Genomic DNA, 23,535 nt, shown 5'->3' with positions numbered 1-23,535 from the left:
TACCTTTACTATTCAGGTTTTAAGTGTTTCCGCACCGTATGCTAATGAGCATAAAAAAGTTATATCTTCGTTTGAAAATAGTCATATCTTCATTCCTCAAGCCTTTCTGAGTTAACCCCGCCTTCATACTTTTGATTGACAGCTACTCGCCTCCCCCATGCACACACAAAATCCCACGCTTGCACATCGATGTTCTGTTCTGGTGCGTGCACACAACGGGACACCATAGCGGCGTATGCGCAGTAGCTAGATTTGAAGTCCGGACGAAGCAAAAATGTTTGCAGACCGTTATTTATGGTCAGAGGTGGACTATAAGAGAGGGGATAACGGCAATGAACTTTTGACAGAAGTGGCCAGCGAGGGGTGAGTAGAGTTTAATAGGTGAAATGCTGGTGACAGGTTCCCTTTAAAATCATTATAGTTGTAAACTGACATTTTCGCCCCATTGCATTTGGAAATCCTTTTGTAAACATCAGTACATTTTGTAGCACAAAATTAATTATATAAACATTAAAAAAATATATCAATTTGTGATGGAAATAGGCAGTTTTACAATAAAGAAAGAAACATTACACAAAATAAAGAATAGAAAAGATTCACACAAAAAAAAACATTTTGAGCCAAAAAATTCCCCCATCCCTTCCCACCAGGCGTGGAAAGCAAAACACAAGAAAGCCCAAGAAATTTGCCTAGACAGAAAAGAAAGTTAGTCTAATGACAACATGTAAACTGTATTCCATGTAAAAAACAAAACAAAACCTTTTTAATTGCTCAGTTCATTCTAAAACACAAAACTATTGTAACGTCTATGGCCGCGGTCCATTGTTCTAACTTACCCCTCAACGACCGCGGCCATGGATATTCTGCTGCTGTGCTGCGTCGTCCCCCTGTGAGGCGCCGGCACTCACTTCCGGGTATCGAGACAATTTCCCAGAGGGTGCGCACGCTCGTGCCCGCTCTTAAAGGGCCAGCGCGCGTGCATGAAAATCATCATCATGAACTCACATGATTTCTTTCCTGGACAATAAAAAGGCCACCGCCCTTCTGATCCTCGTCCGAGTGTTGTTGTTGTTTCCCAAAGTCTGTCTTGCAAATGGTCTCCTAAGTGTCTTCCAGCTTTCCAGTGTATCCCGTACCTGTATCCTGTATCCCGTGCTATCCAGTACTCTCCTGGTCTACTGCCGTGCTGAGCTGTTGTCGTGCTGTGCTGCATTTCCACGCCTGTTCTGCTGCTCCACGCCTGACGTCTACCTGCCGCCTGATCCCAGCTGAGACTGTCTTGCTACGGTCTACATTGCATCAGGTAACCTTTCTGGACTATAGACTCTGTACCATACCTGTTTGGCCAGCTGCCATCCCGCCACATGGCACGGCCCAGTGGGTCCACACCCCGTATCGTGACAGTACGCTCAGGCCATGGACCCCGCTGGTCAATTTAAGGGCATGTCACCCTCCCAAGCCATGCAGGCGGACCTGTAGGATCTCCGAGCAAGACAGGATCAACTTCTTGTGGCAGTGGACTCCATGGCGCAGCAGCTAGGGGCACTAGCTGCTTCCCTTCCTGCCTCTATACAAGCTCCTCCAACCTCCTGGTGGTTCCGGTTCGGATCCTCGGTTCTCGCTACCATTACCTTCTCGGTTCCATGGAGACGCAAGTACGTGCAGGGGATTTCTGAACCAATGCTATATCCATTTTACCCTGCACGACCGAGCATTTCCGTCAGACGGAACCAAGATCGCCTTCATCGTGTCTCGACTTGCTGGCAAGGCCCTGGCATGGGCGAACCCAATCTAGGAACATCAGGGACCTGAGACTCAAGACTTCCAAGGGTTTGTGCGGTTGTTCCGTACTGTTTTTGAGGAGCCAGGACGAGTCTCATCGGTAGCCACTGCTATCTTCAACCTGTGCCAAGAGGACACCTTTGTGGGCGAATACACCATCCAGTTCCGGACCCTGGCAGGAGAGCTATCCTGGAACAATGAGGCCTTGGTAGCATCCTTCTGGCATGATCTATCGCCCGAGATCAAGGACGAACCTGCTGACCGAGATCTACCACCTGCCTTGGATGACCTGATTCTGCTGGCTACCCGGGTGGATATAAGGCTCAGGGAGAGATCTCATGAGGTTCCACAGGAGAGACGACCAACTTCCAGTAACCCCTCTTGCCATCCTCTACTGCCTTGCCCAAGGTTCCGATGCAGGTGGATCGCCTAAAATTGTCTGTACAAGAGAAACAGCGCAGGCGCACCTCTGGACTCTTGCTCTGCAGCTAATTTCATCTGTCAAGACCTTGTGGATCTTCTCCAGTGACCCACTGTCCATCTGGAAAGGCCGTTGAGTGTCGCCTCGGTAGATGGACTGCCATTGCCTGACCCAGTTTTGTCTGTGACCAAGCCATTGAGACTTCAAGTGGGAGCTCTTCACACTGAGCTCATCTCCCTGTTTGTCCTGCTCAAGGCCGTCAACCCCGTGCTGCTGGGTATGCCTTGGCTCCGTTTGCACGCCCCAGTCCTGAATTGGAACTCTGGAGAGGTTCTCCAGTGGGGTCCCAAGTGTCTTGACCGCTGTCTGGGTCATATTCATCCACCATCCATCCAACCCTGCCACATCAGTCATTGGCAGGGTTGCCTTCTTGTTTCTCTATGTTCTCTGATGTCTTCAATAAAAGGGAAGCGAGGACCTTGATTGTCCGATCGACTTGGTTCCTTATTCATCTCGTCCTCGCGGTAGAGTATACCCTCTCTCCCTGCCAGAGACTCAGTCTATGTCGACCTACATCAAGGAGAATCTGGAGAGGGGCTTCATTCGTAAGTCCTCATCCCCGGCCGGAGCTGGGTTCTTCTTTATCAAGAAGAAGAATGGATCCTTCTGACCCTGCATGGACTACCGAGGCCTCAATCGGATCACGGTGAAGAACAGGTACCAATTGCCTTTGATTTTGGAATGGTTTGATCGCATACGGGGGGCAGACATTTTTTCTAAACTGGACTTGCGGGGGGCCTGCAACCTGATTCGGATTCGTCAGGGTGATGAGTGGAAGACCGCATTTAATACACGCGATGGGCAATATGAATACCTAGTTATGCCCTTCGGCCTGTGTAACGCCCCCGCAGTGTTTCAAGAATTTGTCAATTACATTTTTCGTGACCGCCTCTATATCTGTGTTGTGGTGTATCTCGATGACATTTTGATTTTTTTCCCCAGATCCGGTAACTCATCAGTCATGTCTGCCAGGTGTTGCTTCGTTTAAGGGAGAATCATCTTTATGCCAAGCTGGAGAAGTGCATGTTTGAAAAAAGAACTCTTCCCTTCCTGGGCTATATCATCTCTGATCAGGGCCCCAAGATGGACCCTGAGAAGATAAAGGCTGTCCTGGAGTGGCCACGCCTCCAAGGCTTAAGGGCCACACAATGCTTTCTGGGATTCGCCAACTTCTCGTCATTGACAGCCCCCATCTCTACCCTCACAAAAAAGGGTATGAATGCCAAAATGTGGACTCCGGAGGCAGAAGCCGCATTTTAGACCTTAAAAAAAGCCTTCACGTCAGCCTCTATTCTTCACCACCCTGATATGTCCCTACAGTTTTCTTTAGAGGTGGAGGCTTCCTCTGTTGGTGCAGCTGCACTATTGTTCCAGAGAGGTTCTAAAGGCAAGACTGTGGTATGTGGCTACTATTCCAAACTGTTTTCTTCCGCAGAGCGCAACTACTCGATTGGGGATCGGGAGTTACTGGCCATCAAGCTGGCCCTGCAGGAGTGGAGACATCTACTGGAAAGCACAGTCCATCCTATCCTGGTCTTCACGGATCACAGGAATCTTACCTATTTACAGACGGCTCAATGGATGAACACTCGTCAATCCAGGTGGTCGTTGTTCTTTGCTCGGTTCCGGTTCGAACTCCACTACCGACAAGAATGTGAGGGCCGATGACTTTTCTAGGTCGTTTGAAACTGAGGACACTGTGGAGTCCCCACAGAATATTATTGACCCTTCCTGCATCTTCTCTGGGAACCCTCTGCAGGTTAGTGACATTCCTCCAGGAAGAACTTTTGTACGTCTGACAGAGGAAGAATCCTTCGCTGCGGTCACAGTTCCAAGCTGGCAGGTCACGCGGGTGCCTGTAAGACCCGAGACCTAATCGCCCGTCAGTTCTGGTGGCCCACTCTGCCCAAAGACGTCATGGACTTTGTCTCCTCCTGTACGGTGTGTGCAGCAAACAAAGTTGCCCACTCCAGACCAGCCGGTCTGCTCCAACCACTGCCTGTGCCCAATGCCCCCTGGCGGCATGTTGCTACGGACTTTATCACAGATCTGCCCCTCTCTTCGGGATGCAGTGTGATCTGGGTGGTGGTGGATTGATTCTCTAAAATGGCTCATTTTGTTCCCCTGACTGGCCTGCCTTCTGCTGCTCGACTGGCTGACCTCTTCATACAACACATCTTCCGTCTGCACGGCTTGCCTCTGCATATTGTCTCAGATCGAGGGGTCCAGTTCACCTCAACGTTTTGGAGAGCACTCTGCGGCCTCCTCAGTGTAAAGTTGGACTTCTCTTCAGCCTATCATCCCCAGTCCAATGGGCAAGTTGAAATGATTAACCAAATTATGGTGAACTATCTACGTCACTTTGTTTCCAGGCGACATGATGACTGAGTGCAGCTGCTTCCGTGGGCAGAATTCTCCTATAATAACCATAATAGTGAGTCCACCACCTCGGGCCCGTTCTTCATAGTCTACGGCCAACATCCTCGAATACCTCTTCCCGTCTCTACTATGTCCCAGGTGCCTGCAGCTGACTCGACCTTCAGGGACTTTCTGCAAATATGGCAACAGACCTGATCTTCTATTCTGCTGGCAGTTGACCGCATGAATAAAAAAGCAGATACTAGAAGACGGGATCCTCCTCAGTTTCTTCCAGGTCTGAGGGTCTGGTTGTCCTTAAAGAATATCCGGCTGAGGGTGCCGTTCTGCAAATTTTCTCCCAGGTACCTCGGACCCTTCAAGATCCATCTACAAATTAACCCGGTCTCTTACAAACTGCGGCTGCCTCCTACCCTCAAGATCTCTAACTCCTTCCATGTGTCCTTGTTGAAGCCCGTGGTCCTGAACCGCTACTCTAGGACTCCTAGTTCCGCAGTGGCTCCTGGCGGCTCATCAGGGACTTAACGAGGTAAGGGAGATTCTAGCCACCAAGAAGGTGGGAGGAAGGATGTTTTATTTGGTGGATTGGAGGGGATTCGGTCCAGAAGAGAGGTCTTGGGAGCCAGAGGAGAACATCGATGCCCCTGTCCTCATAAGGAAGCTTCTCTCCCGCTCTGGCCCCAAGAAGAGGGGGCGTAAGAGGGGGGATACTGTAACATCTATGGCCGTGGTCCGTTGTTCTAACTTACCCCTCGACGACCGCGGCCATGGACATCCGCTGCTGTGATTTGTCGTCCCCCTGTGAGGCGCCGGCACTCACTTCCGAGTATCGAGACTGTCTCCCGGAGGGTGTGCGCGCACGCTCGTGCCCGCTCTTAAAGGGCAAGCGTGCGCGCATGATAATCATCATCAACTCACATGATTTCCTGGACTATAAGAAGGCCACCACCCTTCTGATCCTCGTCTGAGCATTGTTGTTGTTTCCCAAAGTCTGTCTTGCAAATGGTCTCATAAGTGTCTTCCAGTTTCCCAGTGTTCCCTGTACCTGTATCCTGTATCCCGTGCTATCCAGTACCATCCTAGTCTACTGCCGTGCTGAGCTGTTGTCGTGCTGTGCTGCATTTCAACACCTGTTCTGCTACTCCACGCCTGACGTCTATCTGGCGCCTGGTCCCAGCCGAGCCTGCCTTGCTACGGTCTACATTGCCACAGGAAACCTTTCTGGACTATAGACTCTGTACCATACCTGTTTGGCCAGCTACCATCCTGCCACGCGGTACGGCCCAGTGGGTCTACACCCCGCATCGTGACAACTATTATACGTTTGTAACCTTTTTAGAACACATTCCCCAGAGATTGCAGTACAAAAATCAAAATTATTGCAAAGTGGTATTTTACATGATGATAGTCTTGATATTCTTTGCTCCAAAATAATTTTGGTTAGTAAACAGTATACTAAAGCCTTGTCAGAACATTTTATTAAATACATTTCTACTTTACAGTATCACCCGTGCCAAGATCCGTTACGTGTTCATGCAATGGTCTTCTTTGTCACTACTTGCACAATTACCTTATGTGGCATAAAACGGCATTATGTGTGCAAATAATTTTTTGTGTTAAAAAATTATATGTTGGTTAAAACTAAAATATATTTTCCATTCAACAATCTAAGCGACTGAGTGCTTTCTTGTCTAAGGTCAATATCCATACACTATATGGACAAAAGTATTGGGACACACCTCTTAATTATTGAATTCAAGTGTTTCATTCAGTCCCATTGCCACAGGTGTATAAAATCCAGCACCTAGTCATGCAGTCTGCCTTTACAAGCATTTGTGAGAGACTGGGTTGTTATAAAAAGCTCACTGAACTCAAGCGTGGTACTGTAATAGGATGTCACCGTTGCAACAAGTCAGTTAGTGAAATTTCTTCCCTCCTAGATATTCCACGATCAACTGTGGGTAGTATTATTGTAAAGTGGAAGCGTTTAGAAACCACAGCAACTCAACCATGAAGTGGCAGATCACGAAAACGTACAGAACTGGGTCGCCAAGTGCCGAGGTGCATAGTGCATAAATGTTGCCAACACTCTGCTGACTCAGTAACTGTAGAGCTCCGAAACTCTTCTGGAATTAACATTCGCACAAAAACTGCGCCGGAAGCTTCATGGCATGGGTTTCCATTGCTGAGCAGCTGCATGCAATCCTTACATATCCAAGCACAATGCCAAGCGTCGGATGGAGTGGTGTAAAGCACAACGCCACTGGATTCTGGAGCAGTGGAAACATGTTCTGTGAAGTGAATAGAAAGATGAATATAAGCAGCACTCACCAATCCTTTTAAAACTGATTTATTTAATTCATACCAGCGTATTGCACAGGAGGACAATGCTTCCTTGGGCCGAGGAATCATTGTCCTCCTGTGCAATACGCTGGTATGAATTAAATAAAGAGGTTTTAAAAGGATTGGTGAGTGCCGCTTATATTCATCTTTCTATTCAATTATTGTGGGACTTTTATTTAATTGGCGTGCACCACCAAAAAGAGCTGCATGTTTTACCAAGTTAATCCTGTGTTCTGAGTGGAAAGCTGCTGGAGTGGAGCGGTGCTGGTGCAGTGTTTCTTTGGAGCACAAAATGTTCTGTGAAGTGATGAATCACTCTTGTCTATCTGGCAGTCTAATAGACGGGCATTTAAGGAATGCCAGGAGAACATCGCCTGCCTGACTGCATTGTGCCAACTGTAAAGTTTGGTGGAGGAGGAATAATGCTATGGGGTCCTTTTTCAGGGGTTAAATAAAATGCATGGTTGAGTGAGTTTGGTGTGGAAGAATCTGACTGGCCAACACAGAGCTCTGACTTCAACCTCATCGAACACCTTTGGGATGAACTGGAACGTAGATTGTGAGCCAGGCCCTCTTGTCCAACATCAATGTCTAACCTCGCGAATGCTCTTCTGGATGAATGGGCAAGAATTCCTACAGACACACTCCAAAATCTTCTAGAAAGCCTTCCCAGAAGAGTGGAAACTGTTTTTGCTGCAAAGGGGGAACCAACTCCATATTAATGTCTATGGATTTAGAATGGAATGTCATAAATTCTATACATTTTGTCGATATAGTGTATCAACGGTGTTGTTCCCCAGAACAATATACACCAATCTTTATTACCAGTGAAATTGCTCAAATGAATACTCATAGGTATTGAAAAAAATGGCTCAACTAACTGCTTTAGCTCATTTTATTTTTTTGTGCTAAAAGCTGCTGCATGTAAGTTCTGAATTTCCCATATGCTCTTGAGCTGCAGAGTAGCCTGATCTGCTACATATTTGACTATCCACAATGATCACAATGTGGAAAGATATCACTGGCCTGAATGATATTACAGCATATAACTAATGGGCAGGAAAGTAGGTGGCTGCCCATATAACCACCAATTATGAGTAGAATGGGTCTATAACAAGCCTTCTCTGAGGATAAAAGGGGGAATTTATGAAAGGCTTTACACCAATTCTCTGGCGTTAAAAAGTCACAAATTATGGCCATATTTTTGCAATCATTTGGTGCTTTGTGCAGTTTTTCGACACTCGTGCCACCTTTTATAAAAACAGTAGTGTCCGGGGCTTACGGAAAGTGGCAGGGCCACCCATGGCCTGGCAAATTTACTATCATTTATTCCAGAAACTTGCATAAATTATAGCTGAAATGTATGCCAACTGGCGTAGATTTCACTTTCTTTATTAACCCCTTAAAGACCAGGCCAGTTTAAAGAGGCTGTCACCAGTTTATAACTGCCCTATCTTCTACCTAATCTAATAGACGTTTAATGTAGATAAGTAATGTGTTGTTTTTTTAAAAAGAAAACGTTTATTTTTGACAAAGTTATGAGCATTTTAAGTGTTATGCAAATTTGTTCTTAATGCCCAAGTGAGCGTTTTTTTACTTTTCACCAAGTCGGTGTTGTAAAGAAAAGTGTATGACGCTGACCATTTAGCGTCATACACTTCTCTTCATTCATGTTCGGCTGTACTCACAGCACAGTGTAATTTCGCGAGATCATGATGTGCTGTCACTTACTCCCACAGTGTCAGGGGAATGAAAAGACATCGCCTTCAGCCAGGTGGCAATGTCTTTTCATTCTACCAACACTCCGGTAAAGTTACTGTGGGAGTAAGTGACAGCACAGAGTGACATCGCGAGATCACGCTGTGCTGTCACTCCCACAGTAACTTTACCTGGCTGGAGGTGATGTATTTTCATTCTCCCGACACTCCGGTAAAGTTAATGTTAATGTGGGAGTAAGTGACAGCACAGCGTAATCTCGTGAGATCACGCTGTGCTGTGAGTACAGCCAAACATGAATGAAGAGAAGTGTATGACACTGATTGGCCAGCGTCATACGCTTCTCTTTACTACGCCCACTTGGACAAGAATAAAAAACTCCCACTTGGACATTAAGAACATATTTGCACATTTTCTGTGGTACTTACAGCAGTGCAAGCGTAATCTCGCTGTAACCTGTCATTTACATTTGAAGTGTCGGGATTGTGAATAGACATCCCGTTCTGGCTGGAACGTTAGTCAGTAACGTTAATGTGTCAGTATAAGACAGCACATACTGATCTAGCAGGATCCCTATGCGCTGAGTAAATGAATGGGGAGAAGTGCATGACGCTGATTGGTCAGCGTCATACACTCCCCTGTACAATGCCTACTTGGAATAAAGTAAAAACACGCCCAGTTGGGCATTAAGAAAGTAATTAGCATAAAGCTAAAATCGCTCCTAACGTGGTGAAAATAGATAGTTTTTCTAAATAAAAAGCACTGCTGTCACCTAGATTACAGCACTGATCTCCTTATGTAGGAGATAGGACACTTATAATGTGGTGACTGAGCCTCTTTAGGTTTTTTCATTTTTGTTTTTTCCTCCCCGCCTTCCAAAAGCCAGACCTTTTTTATTTATTTGTCGACATAGCCATATGAGGGCTTGTTTTTTGAGGGACAAGTTGTAGTTTTTCATGACACCATTTGCTGTACCGCATAATGTACTGGGAATCTGAAAAAAAAATTATTTGTGGGGTGAAGTGGGCAAAAAACAGTGATTACAACATTTTTTGGGGGGTTTTATTTTTACGGCATCCATCAGGCGGTAAAACATATTCACCTTATTCTACAGGTTGATATGATTACGGTGATATCAAATTTATGTTTTCTTTTATGTTTTACCGCTTTTAAAAAATATAAAACTATTTGCTAAAAAAATAAAATATATTTTGTATCGCCATATTCTGAGAGCCATAACTTTTTTATTTTCCCATCAATTTAGAGGTGTGAGGGCTTAAATTTTGCAGGGCAAGCTGTAGTTTTCACTGATACCATTTTGAGGTACATGCAACTTTTTGATCACTTTTTATTCCTTTTTTTTTGGAGAGCTAAGGTGACCAAAAAACAGCAATTTGAATTTTTTATAGCTATTTTTTTTTACGTCGTTCACCGAGCGGGTTAAACAACTCTATAATGTGATTGTTCCGACTTTTACGGACGCGGCGATACCAGTTATGTTAACTTTAAATTTTTTAATATTGCTTTAGGGAAAAAATGGATAAGGGTTTTTTTTTTGGAACATTATAAAAATCTTTATTTACCTGTTTATTTTTTTTATTATTCCCCCTAGGGGACTTGAAGCAGGGATCATTGGATCGCTTGCATGATATACTGCAATACTAATGTATTGCAGTATATTGTGATTCTGACAGTCTCTTTTGCAGGGCTTCAAAGGAGTACAAAGATGGAAGACCTGAGGACCTTCATTAGAGTCCCTGTCTGCCATAAGAACCTTCATCACCAGCCGATCCCTTCGCGGGGGGGGCACGATGCCTTGTTCGAGGGGGCGCCCCCCTGATTCTAACAATCTAAATGCCTCGGTCGTGATTGACCACGGCATTTAAGGTGTTAAACGGGCGGAATCAAAGTGATCTTTGATTCCACCCATTACAGTGAGGTGTCGGCTGTATAACACAGCCGTCACCTGCTGAGTATGGAGCGAACTCAGCCCGTGAGCCTGCTCCATACTTCCCCTTAACAGCTACCGCATACCAGTACATGACATGTCGTTAAGGGGTTAAAAGTGTGCGCCTCTTAATAAATTTATTGCATCTTACTTCTGCAGGCTTCAGACAAAACCTGGAATATGGAAAGCCAGTCTTAGTAAATTGGCCCCAATGTGCTTATGTTTGATCATACATCTCACAACCAATACTGGACAATTGACCCAATGACACATAGTGTATTCATTTAACCCCTTAACGACCGCCCACCGTCTTTTGACGTTAGGCGGTGCATGTACTCAGTCTACAACGACGCCTTTTGGCGTCGCTGTAGTAGAGGGGGTTTAGCGGCACCCTGGTGAAGTCTGCACTAAAAACCGGCTGTAAGTAACAGGTCCGGTTCTTAGTGCAGCCATCAGGACCTGCCGATTTCGTCGTAACAGCATGTGACCGCTGTGACAGCCAATCACAGCGGTCACATGCTGTTACTGTGTACAGAGCCGCCGGGAGTGTCTAAATGACAGCTCCTGCTCTAAGAATGAGCTGTTGCTACCAGCTCTGTTCTTAGAGCAGTGATCAGGAGCCAATAGTATTGGTTCCTGATCTTTTGTGATCACTATGAGATCCAATCATAGTGATCACTACTGTAAAATAAAAGTAAAAACATGTATCTGTTTCTCCTCACTCTGTTCTAGCTGTGGAGAGAAACAGATACAAGTGTGTCAGTGTCCCCACACAAAATCACTTGTTCCTCACACACAGTTTAAAAAAAAACAACAATTTTTTCAGTATTTTATAGTATACACATATATATATATATATATATATATATATATATATATATATATATATATATATAAAAATATAAGTATATTTACTGTATGTACTAAGAATCGTACTATAAACTACTTTCTTTTTAGGGTACGCTGTTAGACGGCGTGTACGCTGTTAGACGCGTAGGGTGCTGTTCTGGGCTTGGGTTTACGGTTTGTGTTAGGCGTAGGGTTTAGGTTTGAAAAAAAAGAAACGTAAAAAAAAAATAAAAAAAACAAAAGAAAAAAGTTTAATTTCTTCAGTGTTCTTAGTTGATTAGTTGATAAAAAAAATTAAACCGCTAGTTCCATTTATTATTTGCGGTTTAGACTGTATTATCATGTATGGTTGTGTTCAGATGGCACTGGTTTCTTTGGGTGCTCGAGGTAGGGTCCCAACCCGGATGTAGGTTAAGAATTGTAGTCGGCACACCTTGCTTGTGTTACAAAAATATATATATTTATTGGATTCTCAGGATGGATGCCAGAGGCTACATGTGCGACGTCGACGTTTCGGTCGATAAGACCTTCGTCGGGCACTGAGCCGTTCATGGACGCCCATGAAGAGCGGTAAGCCGCCAAATTACTCATCATAGCAGCGCTACAAACGCAGTATATTTTGCACCGATCCAGTCCCCAGTACGGCTCAGTGCCCGACGAAGGTCTTATCGACCGAAACGTCGACGTCGCACATGTAGCCTCTGGCATCCATCCTGAGAATCCAATAAATATATATATTTTTGTAACACAAGCAAGGTGTGCCGACTACAATTCTTAGACTGTATTATCATTATGGCTGGCAGAAGATACAGCGTTGAGGAAGCCTATCAGATGCTATGCTCAGATACGGATTCTGCATCTGAAGTTGAGCTTTTACTTGAAAGTGACAGCGAAAGTGTCGCTTCAAGGGATTCTACGGCTATGAGACCCAGTACCAGTGATATGGGAGACGGTGCAGTTGCCACAACGTCCGTTCAAAGTGCAGCCCCTGAAATTGCACAACCCCACCAAACCGATTTAGTGTGGGAACCCACAAGTTTATTTTCTCCCAAGGTCAGTAATTTTTCACCACTAAATTATTTTAATATTTTTATTACGGACCAAGTTTTGGAACATTTTGTGCAGGAAACAAATTTGTATGCCAGGCAGTACATTGCAAATAAGCCTTCGTCACCTCATGCCAGGTTGTGGAATCCCACAAATGCAATGGAAATAGAAAAAAATTCTGGGCCTAACCCTTAACATGGGAATTATAAAAAAAAACCTCTATTAGGTCATATTGGGCATCAAGCCCTATACATACCACCCCCATTTTTTCTGGCATTATGTCACGCAGCAGGTACGAAATACTTATGCGATTTCTCCACTTTAGTGACAACCTACAGGCACCCCCTTCCAGCGACAGAAGCCGTGACCGGCTGTATAAATTAAGGCCTCTGCTAAATTTTCTTAATTCCTCCTTTTTAGGAGCATATACCCCTGAACAAAATTTAGCAGTGGATGAATCGCTAATGAATTTCAAAGGGCGTTTCTCATTCCGCCAATTCATACCCTCAAAAAGTGCAAAATACGGGGTAAAGATCTACAAGTTATGTGAAAGCACTACTGGCTACACATGTGCATTTAAGATCTACGAGGGTAAAGACAGTGAATTTAATCCACCAGGGTGCCCTCCAAATATTGGTACCACTGGTAAGATTGTGTGGGATTTAATTGGCCCTTTCCTACACAAGGGGTATCATGTATACACTGACAGTTTTTATACCAGTGTGCCATTGTTTAGCGCCCTTCATTGTGCCAACACCGGAGCTTGTGGCACAATATGCAGGAATCGCAAAGGTTTCCCACGTCAACCTGTGGATAAAAAACGACGGAAGGGGGAGTCATGCACTTTTCAAATTGAGAAGATGCTGGCTTTAAAATTTCGTGACCGCAAGGACGTCTACATGATCAGCACTATCCATACAAGTGCAACAGCAACTGTTAGAGAACGTGGGGCTACTGCAGATAGACAAAAGCCTGTGTGTGTCATCGGCTATAACAAATTCATGGGTGGGGTAGATTTGTGCGACCAGATGTTACAACCTTATCTGGTTAAAAGGAAAACCAGAAAGTGGTATAAGAAAGTGGCAATCTACCTCATCCAGTTAGCGATGCACAATGCATTTGTCCTGTACAAAAAAATCAGCGGGCAGGGCGACATTCTTTGAATTTCAGGAGAAAGTGATTGAAGATCTCCTATTTCAATCTGCAGACCAGAGAGTAGTCCATGAGTCACAGGATGTACGCCGACTTGTTGAAAAACATTTTTTACACCCCATCCCTTCAACATCTAACCAAAAATACCCCAAAAAATGGTGTCGGGTCTGCAGCAAACGAGGACAGCGAAGTGAGTCACGATATTATTGTTCCGCTTGTCCTTCCAACCCTGGTCTATGCATAAGTCCCTGTTTTAAAATCTATCATACCGTCGCACATTACTAATTTTCTTTTGTGAGCTATAAAAGTTAAAATGCAGGATTTAGTTAGGATTTTATTTTTCTGTAAACCTCTTTTTTTTTTTTTAGGGAAGCAGCTTCGCTGTATATTTAGGAGATGCCAAAATTTAGGGTTCTTTTAGAGATTTCTTTTTTTTAATCACTTTTTTTGGGAGGGAGGGAAATATACTTTTCTAGATTGAGTCATTTTGGGATATAACCCAGTTATAATAAGTGGAATAAGGCCCTGAAATTCATTCAAGATAAAATTGTGCCCTGAAACCTTTTTATTTCCTTTTCCGTTATGACTATGTCCTGCCATAAATAGCTGTTACTGACTGGGGATACGGCATAATTTTTTCTTTTTATTCTGAGGATTTCTAATAAGCGAGCTGTTCCTTATCAATACACTATGGGCTTTATTACAGTTTTGTTCGGGTTTTTGGTGGACCTCTTACACCCGACAATACTTCTAGAAATAGCGACATTAATTTGGGGAGTAGTGGTCCTTTACTGTATCTATACATACGGTGTGGGACACTGCCCCTTTATATATTCTACAGGTGATTGGTTGTTTTGTGCACATGGCGGTTCCTACCTTGCCGGGCAGGGGCTTGTTATGGTGTACCGCGTCACTTGGCACATTCGTCCCTTATATAGGGATTGATGGAGCTAAAGAGACGTTGTATGACCAGTCACTTTGAATAATAAAGTCATTACAGCCCTACAAATTTTCTTTCATCCTGTGAACATGCTCTAGTTTTCCACATAGCTGGATACATTCTTCCTCCTTTTTTTTTGGATATATTGCCTTTTTCCGCCAACAGTTTAATACATTTTCCCACTCTAACTTACTATATATCAGAGCGGGTTGATATACATAATGTCTATGGACATGATTTCAGGACAGCTGCTTTCTTAGCACGACATGGTCATAGGGTGTAGAAACTGTTAGGGACATATATTTCTCAATCTAGAAAAGTAGAATCCTCCCATTTTCAAGCAAAATGTGTGTCCTGAAAGCCTCCGGGTGCTCCCTTCCTTTTGGGTCCTGCCGTGTGTCCAGGAAACACATTAGGGCCACAATGGGGATATTTTTGAACACAGGAGAAACAGGGTGATACATTTTCTGGTGCATTTCCTTATTCTCATGTCCTCTGTACAAGAAATCTGACCTTAAAATGACACATTAATTCCTGCGAAAACTGTGGGGTCAAAATACTTAGTACAGACCTAGATGAATACCTTAAGGGGTCTAGTTTTCAAAATGGGGTCATTTTTGGGGAGTTTCTATCTTTTTGGCAGCTCAGTGCCTCTATAAATGTGTAATGGGACCTGAAACATTTTCAAGCAAAATGTGTGTCCTGAAAGTCGTCGGGTGCTCCCTCCCTTTCGGGCCCTGCCGTGTGTCTAGGCAACGCATTAGGGTCACAATAGGGGCATTTTTGAAAACAGGAGAAACAGGGTGATAGATTTTGGGGTGTGTTTCTTCATTCTCATGGTCGCTTTACAAAGAAATCGGTCTTCAAAATGATACTTTTATATAAAAAGTGTTGTGTTTTTTTTATTTCACCTGCTATGCATTAAATTTAGCAAAAAACTGTGGGGTCAAAATACTCACTACACCCCTAGATAAATACCTTAAGGTGTCTAGTTTTCTAAATGGGGTTGTTTATGGGGAGTTTCTATCGTTCTGGTAGTTCAAAACCTCTCCAAATGTACAGTGGGGCCTAAAACATTTTCAAGCAAAAATGAGACCTGAATGCCTCCGGTTGCTCTCTTCCTTTCGGGCCCTGCCGTGTGTCCAGGCAACGCATTAGGGTCACAATGTGGGCATTTTTGAAAACAGGAGAAACAGGGTGATAGATTTTGGGCTGTGTTTCTTCATTCTCATGGTCGCTTTACAAAGAAATCGGTCTTCAAAGTGATACTTTTATGAAAAAAGTGAAATTATATTTTTTTACGCCTGCTTTGCATGAATTCTTACAAAAAAACTGTGGGGTCAAAATACTTACAACACCCCTTAATAAATACCTTAAAGGGTGTCGTTTTCAAAATGGTGTCACTTGTGGGGGTTTCCACCATTCTGACACCTATGAGCCTCTGAAAACCTGGCTTGGTGCAGGAAAACAAAATGTACTTCAAAATGTATAAAATTATTACTAAACTTGTAAGTCTACTAAATTGCTCTAAAAAAATATTTTTTTTCAAAAGTGCTGCCAAAATAGAGTAAAGCGATGGAAATATATATTTAATAAAAAAAATTGTACAGTATGTATGTACATATGTGACATATTGCAGTTAAAAATAGGGAAAAATCATAATTTTTACAAAATTTCTTCAATTTTTTAATTAATTTCCGCAAATCGTATCAGTCTACTTTTACCACTAAAATAAAGTACAACATGTGACGAAAAAACAATGTCAGAATTACTTGGATATTCAAAACTTTCGCAGAGTTATTCTCTGATAAAGTCTCTGATAAAGTCAGACATACCAGATTTAACAAATCTGGCTTGGTCATTAAGGTCTTTTCAGGCCCGATCATTAAGGGGTTAAAATATCCCCCTTTCATACAATATAATAATAATAATCCTCCTCCAATTAAGAACAATTTTGTTAAAAGTTCTAAAAAATATGCAAGAGGAGATGGCCACCATGTTGAAAGTAGTATTACATCCGACTTGGTCCTACCCAATAGAATTAAAAAAAATAATAATAAATCTATTAATTTTATATTATTGAATCACTATTTACATCAGTGGGGGTATTCCAATATTACAGCAGGGGGGCGAGGAGAACTCAAATCCCCCGTGTCTTCCCTATCTGCAGGCTACATATTGTTTTACATTCATAATATATTCTATGGTGTCATATTCACAAGCCAAGGGCTCCGAATAACATAAGCATGTAGTCTGCTGGTGGATTTCTAGGGCAACCACAGAAAATGTTAGGTTGCCTGCAGCCCTACTTACTGATAAATGGAGGGATCCTAAAGCAAAAGGACTGATCCTACTCATGACCCTATTTTAGGGAATTTCTGATTAAGCAATTCTCTGATAAAGTCACAGAGGTTCCCCAAAACCCAAAAAACGTGCCAGTGTTAATAAAGCCAGTATTGTTACATAATAAGTCTGATGAATAAGAATCTGTATGTTTTTTCGTAACGCATGCTCTTCTTTTAACTTATATTCATCTTATTGGATTTTTATGTTTGCTTTCCTTTTTATGTAAGTACAGTATTATATATGATTGCAAGCAAAATGTGAATCACTGGTAATGTTTATGTGGAGAGATTTGACTATACAATAAAGTCACATAAAAGATAACAGGATAACAGAGACACTGTAGTGATTTTAAATTAAATAAGTTCTTTTGAATGTGGCTACCCTTCCATATCACTGGGTAACATACTGCCTGGGTCACTGGCTGCTCCCTGACCTCCCATATGTGTCATTCACATTCAGCAACGACACAATGCATGCCCCACAAGCAGCAACCACTGACGTGATTCTTTACCTCCATCCCAAAGACCTGGCCAATGAACTAGAACAACGAGCCTGGCATACAATACAGCCTAAAGTGTCATGTAACGAAATGACACAGGTGTCAGGAACTAAAGGCTTCTTAAATGAGTGACATTCACAGATTGAAATAGATGGACTGAGTGATCCGTGCTGTCACAAATTGTACATATCGGTGTAATTAGGCCTTATGTCAATCCATTGAGATTGCAGACCAGTGTGGAAGATACATTAAAGGAAACATAAGGGCCAATCCTGTCTCCTCATATGGTAAGAATCATTTCCATTAGTCCACACTCAAAGGTGGTTAAAGTGGATTAGATCTGGCATCTGTGACATCGCTGGAGCTGGGTAATTTCTGCGGTTTTACAAGGACTACGTGAATTTAGGAGCATGCCCAAAATTGAAACTGGGTGCTAATTCTGCAACCTATCCAACAGTGTCAGGAAATCACATGAAGATATATTCATCCCAGTAAATATGACATTACACATATAGTGGAAACATTCCTTCCTGAATCCCTAATGGCAATTGTACAGATTTATAGATCAAGATTTTACACTGTAATACCAGTAATCTCAAAAATGATAACCAAGTTATGCCATATTGTGTCCATTATCCCAACTTTTTGGTCCCAAATAGCTCACAGGAAACCAAACGTATATAGATAGATTCGATTATTATTTGATTATATTGTGTACTGGTCAATTTAAATTTCAGCGTTATTGGGCTGTTAACATATATAACACTCAACAGATAAATTATATATCATTATATACTTGACTACATAATTTATTAAACATGAGATGATGTGTATTGGCAGGGAAGACCTTTGCAGACTGGTCTCCAAATAAGACATTGAATTGGATACTACTCTCCACTGGCGCTCTATTGTCCCTCTCTTCTCCTATGCACTTTACTTTATGTTAAAGGTGTTGCCTGAACACATTTTAAATATCCTATTCGAGATTTCATAGTTAATAGAGGGAAGTTCCTCATTCAGGGCCCTCATTTATTAGCCAGATTAGAGTGACTGCAAAGACCTTCTCTCGTTCTGAGGACCCAGTATGTCTTGCATTACATTAATATCCTATTGATTTTAATGAGAGACATGTAATGCTTAATTTCCTCTGTGGTAGTGTTACAGGGGAATAAAACACTTTCTCCATGTTCCCACACTAGCAGATTATTGGGGATCCCAGAAGCGAGAAACCCTGTGATCAGCCTATTGTCATGGGATGAAAGCAGTCCAAAGTAGACAACTCCTTTAACCCCTTCCCAACATTTGATGTATCCAAAGTCGGGTAGGGGAAGTATGGAGCGAGCTCACGGAGTGAATCCGCTCCATACGATGCGGGTGTCGGCTGTTTGTTACAGCCGACACTTCAGAGTAACGAGCGGCATCGCGCTTATCTCGTTTAACTCGTTAAATGCTGCAGTCAATAGCGACCGCAGCATTTAAATCGTTAGAAAGAGGTGGGCGACCCCCTCTAACAGCTCATTGCGCCCCCGCAATGCAATCACGCGGGGGGGGGGTGATGGTTGCTATGGCTGCCTGGGGGCTTAATGAAGGCCCCCAGGTCCGCCATCTTTGTACACCTATTAAGCCTTGACTCCGGTAGGGCTTAATAGATGCCTGCCAGAATCACAATATACTGCATTACATTAGTATTGCAGTATATCATGCAAGCGATCTAACGATCGCTGGTTGAAGTCAAAATAAAAACCTTTTCCCATTTTCCCCATAGAGCATAGTAAAAAAAGAAAACATAAACATAATTGGTATCATCGCATCCATAAAAGTCTGAACTATTACAATATGTCATTATTTAACCAGCACGGTGAACGCCGTAAAAAAAAAAAAAATGTAAACACCAGAATCTCTTGTTTTTGTTCACCTAATCTCCCACAAAAAATTTAATAAAAGGTGATCACACCGTCGCATGTACACCAAAATGGTATTATTAAAAACGACAGCTTATCCCGCAAAAAAATAAGCCCTTATACCACTTAATCGACAGAAAAATAAAAAAGTTATGGCTCTAGGAATTTGGCGTCACAAAATAAATTTTCGTTTTTACACTTCCGTAAAAACGGCGCGCAAAAAAACATGGAGGAAACGCTGCTTTTTTCATTTTCTACCCCACAAATAATTTTTTTCTTATTTCCTAGTACATTATATGGCAAAATAAATGGTGCTACGAAAAACTACAACTCGTCCCGCAAAAATCAAGCCCTCATAGTACTATATCGACGGAAAAATAAAGACGCTATAGCTTTTGGAAGGTGGGGAGGAAAAAACGAAAATCTGAAAAAGGGCTGCGGCGGGAAGGGGTTAAGATGCAGTGTGATTAAAGAGGAGGACTAATAGAGTGATTGTCAAGTTTCTAGGTGCAATGTAACTATCATGTTTATATCACTTTAGATTGAGACCATTTTATCAACATTCTAATATGTCATTATCACATGTATAAGAAGCGCTGGTTGTCCTGGCATTTTTCATGATGTCCAATTATCAATATTTATACTCCAGGATTATGTTATGTTAGTAAAACGCCAGTAGTGTTCTAATGGAAGATTATTATAAAAGTAAGGCCTCATGCACATGAAAGTGCTTTTGCGGCCGGAATTCCCCCGAAAATCCACGGGAGAATTGCGGCCCCATTCTTTTCTATGGGGCCATGCACACGACCGTAGTTTTTACGGTGCGTGCATGGCCCGGGAGCCTGCACCGCAGAAAGAACGGAGATGTCTTATTACGGCCGTGTTCTGAGGGTCGGGCTCATTGAAAATAATGGTCGCGGCCATGTGCATGGCCCGCGATTTGCGGGCGGCTCGAGACTGACAGTCCGCTGCCGGCCGACACGAATATCACGGCCGTGCACATGGCTAGGGTCGTGTGCATGACACCTCCTGATGAAGGTTGCGAAACGCGCGTCGAGGTGCTTGGTGTCCAGGTGTCCTATCCTCCCAGTATCATGTCCTTCACAGGTATTGTGTTCTACTTCTAACTTTTTATAGCTTTTTTCTGATTAGGTCTCCTTTATCATAAGCATGGTTGCTATATTCTATTGATTTGAGGGACCTGTCACCTCATACATATGGTATAGCTATCACTTTACCTGGGATGTGATCCCTTTTTGGGAGGAATTATTTCTCTATATATAATTTTTGATATTGTACTATGTGAACCTGGTATATTTTAATTATATTTTATATGTCTATAGTATATACTTGGGAGGGGGGTTATTTTTGTATGTCCTGTATTTATTGATGTGTAATAAAGTACAAATAAATATATTTTGATATAATATTATTATGTCGAGATTTTTCTTTTCGGTTTAATATATATGGATTATGTGAAATCTTGAATCTAATGAATTGGCTAAGAGTATATATATATATATATATATATATATATATATATATATAGGTTATAATTGGTCGTGTGCATGAGGCCTAACTTTTGGTTAATGTCAGAGCAACATATTGTTCAAAATCCATGTCCCGGTGGCACTAATGTTCTTACTGTCATATTTCCATGACCACTTCAAAAGAAGGAAAGGAAAAATGCTGCAGAAAGTCCTCATTAAGAATAGAAGTGAAAAATATGGTTAATGGGTAAGATGCAGCTTATATTCTTTGAACAAGCAGTAAGCACTCTTATAGACAACAGCAAAATCATTAGAAGCCAGTTCAGTTCAATATAAACTTCCATTGTCTGGGATCCGGGTGCTGTATTCAGTATTGGATCTCCGTGACTTCTCCCCTTTGTTTTACATAGATGTTCTAAATGCTTTCACATTAGGAGACACATTAGTTTAATGGCAAACATTGTGGTTTTGGCTCAGTACACACACCAGCTGAAGACAGAGACAGAAAGAGAAGGAGGATACACATTAACTGCAAAGAATAAAAAGAGGGACGCTACAGCACAAACTAAGGAATAGAGGCACACACACGGACTCCTGATCAAATATCACAGAAGCATCCATGGTGCTAAACTTCCTCTCCACGCCTCATCTCTCCCTTCCTTCTCAGGTGTCCTTTATTCTTGCAAATAACATGGTTTTAGGTTTCCTATTCCTCCTTTTCTCTTCTCTTCAACCCCCACAGCTTCTGTCTGGCTATTTTGTTTGGTCCTGAGGGATAATCTGGATTTAAGTCAAGAAATGTAAATACCTTAATCTGGTTTGATGTGCCAGTAGGTAGGGCAACCTGGGGATTCCTAGGTGTTGACTGGACATATGAGTAGCCATACATCTAATTGTATATCCATAGAAGGACAAAAAGCTTTAAGTGTGCAGGGAAATGTGAAAAATTGTGTTGCTCAAAGGCATAAACAAGTTATAAACAGGTCGCAGTTACCTAATAAAAGGTGAATGTGGGAACGCTTACAAGACTGAGGTCAAAAGACCTCAGTCCTGAAGACAAGACAAAACATGGACCTTCAGACAATTCAGATACATAAAGAGATCACAAGTATTGGGGTCACTGTCCCATTTATAGTTCAGGAAATACAACCTCAAACCTCATGGGTAGAAGATGTCAAACTCATCAAAGTAAAATCCCTGTCCTTCCCTTTAGTCATAAGCTGCACTTTACTATTTCTTGAAGGTTGTTAGTGCTTGGTGCTAGAGGGCAGCTGTAAGGTCTACATCTCCAGGGTTGTTTGGCCTTGTTCTTCTCAAGACTTATCTTAACATGTGTCTTACATGAATGCATACTATCAGAAAAAATGAGTGTCTAATACAATCAAAGTTAAATACATTTTAATCTAAATCTACATAATGATTAAAAAGCCTGTGAAGTATTTGTTGAGAGGGAGACACAATTACTAGACACATATTTGATTTATTCTTATTGCAGATGATATTGTTCTATCATGATCATCATATGACTATAACAGTGGCAAACATTGAAGCTTCTGGGCAAAGGCTTAACCTTTCCCCCACCTTATTACTTATGACTTCACATGTGCCATGTAAAATGAAATCACACTATACAGGATCTATATACAAGATCTCTATAGCTAATACACTGGCAAAGCATTGTATGTGCCCTGATTATAAAAATACACAATATCTTTGGTAACCTTACTCCATCCAATAAACTATTTCCTCTAATGGTATACCACAATTTCCTATGTTTTACATATGTAAATGGTACAGCAGTACTACAACCACTACAGTATTTTATACTCCCACTATGTAGGGTTTTATTTTCGGTACTGTACAGTATATAATGCCTAGTCACAATACATAAGGCCTCATGCACACGACCGTAGCCATGTGCACGGCCGTGATTTTCGTGTTGGCCGCCCGCGGAATGTCACGCGCGAGCCGCCCGCAAATCGCGGGCCTTGCACATGGCCGCGTTCATTATTTCCTATGAGCCTGGACCGCAGAACACAGCCGTAATAAGACATGTCCGTTCTGTCTGCAGTCCAGGCTCCTGGGCCATGCACGGACCATGGAAACCACGGTCGTGTGCCCATAGAAATTAATGGGGCCGCAATTCTCCCGTGTATTTTCGTGGGAATTGCGGCCGCAAAAGCACGTTCGTGTGTAAGGGGCCTAAGACTTTTTCCACACACTGTTTAAATAAGAATGCATTCATTAATAGTTCTTCAAGGGGGGCCTGTCAGCAGGTCATTACTTTACTATATGTGCTTTGTATACAGGGCATTATGAACTCTGTACAAAGCAAAAGTAAGTAAGGTTTTAATGGCATTCCATTCTCCGGTCTTGAGCATATAGATCTCTCTTTGGCAGTCAGCCACTATTCATGTAATTATAAACCATAGGGTACAGTGTTTATTATAGTACAGAGCTGAATTCATAATTCTGCAGGCTTCAGAGCTAACATTTTCCATCATTTCTTGCTTTCTCTCGTGATTTGCATTCTGGGGAGCACAGTACTCTCACCAAGCACTGTATAGTAATCTGATGAAGGAAAAATTAAATCTCCTACTGCATCATAGCTATAACAACAAATTCCTCCTATAGTGTTTGCAGCATAATTATACCCACAATAGCA

This window comes from Rhinoderma darwinii, chromosome 8 (genome assembly GCF_050947455.1).
Source record: "Rhinoderma darwinii isolate aRhiDar2 chromosome 8, aRhiDar2.hap1, whole genome shotgun sequence".
NCBI lineage: Eukaryota > Metazoa > Chordata > Amphibia > Anura > Rhinodermatidae > Rhinoderma > Rhinoderma darwinii.
Note: the sequence above shows the minus strand (reverse complement) of the source record.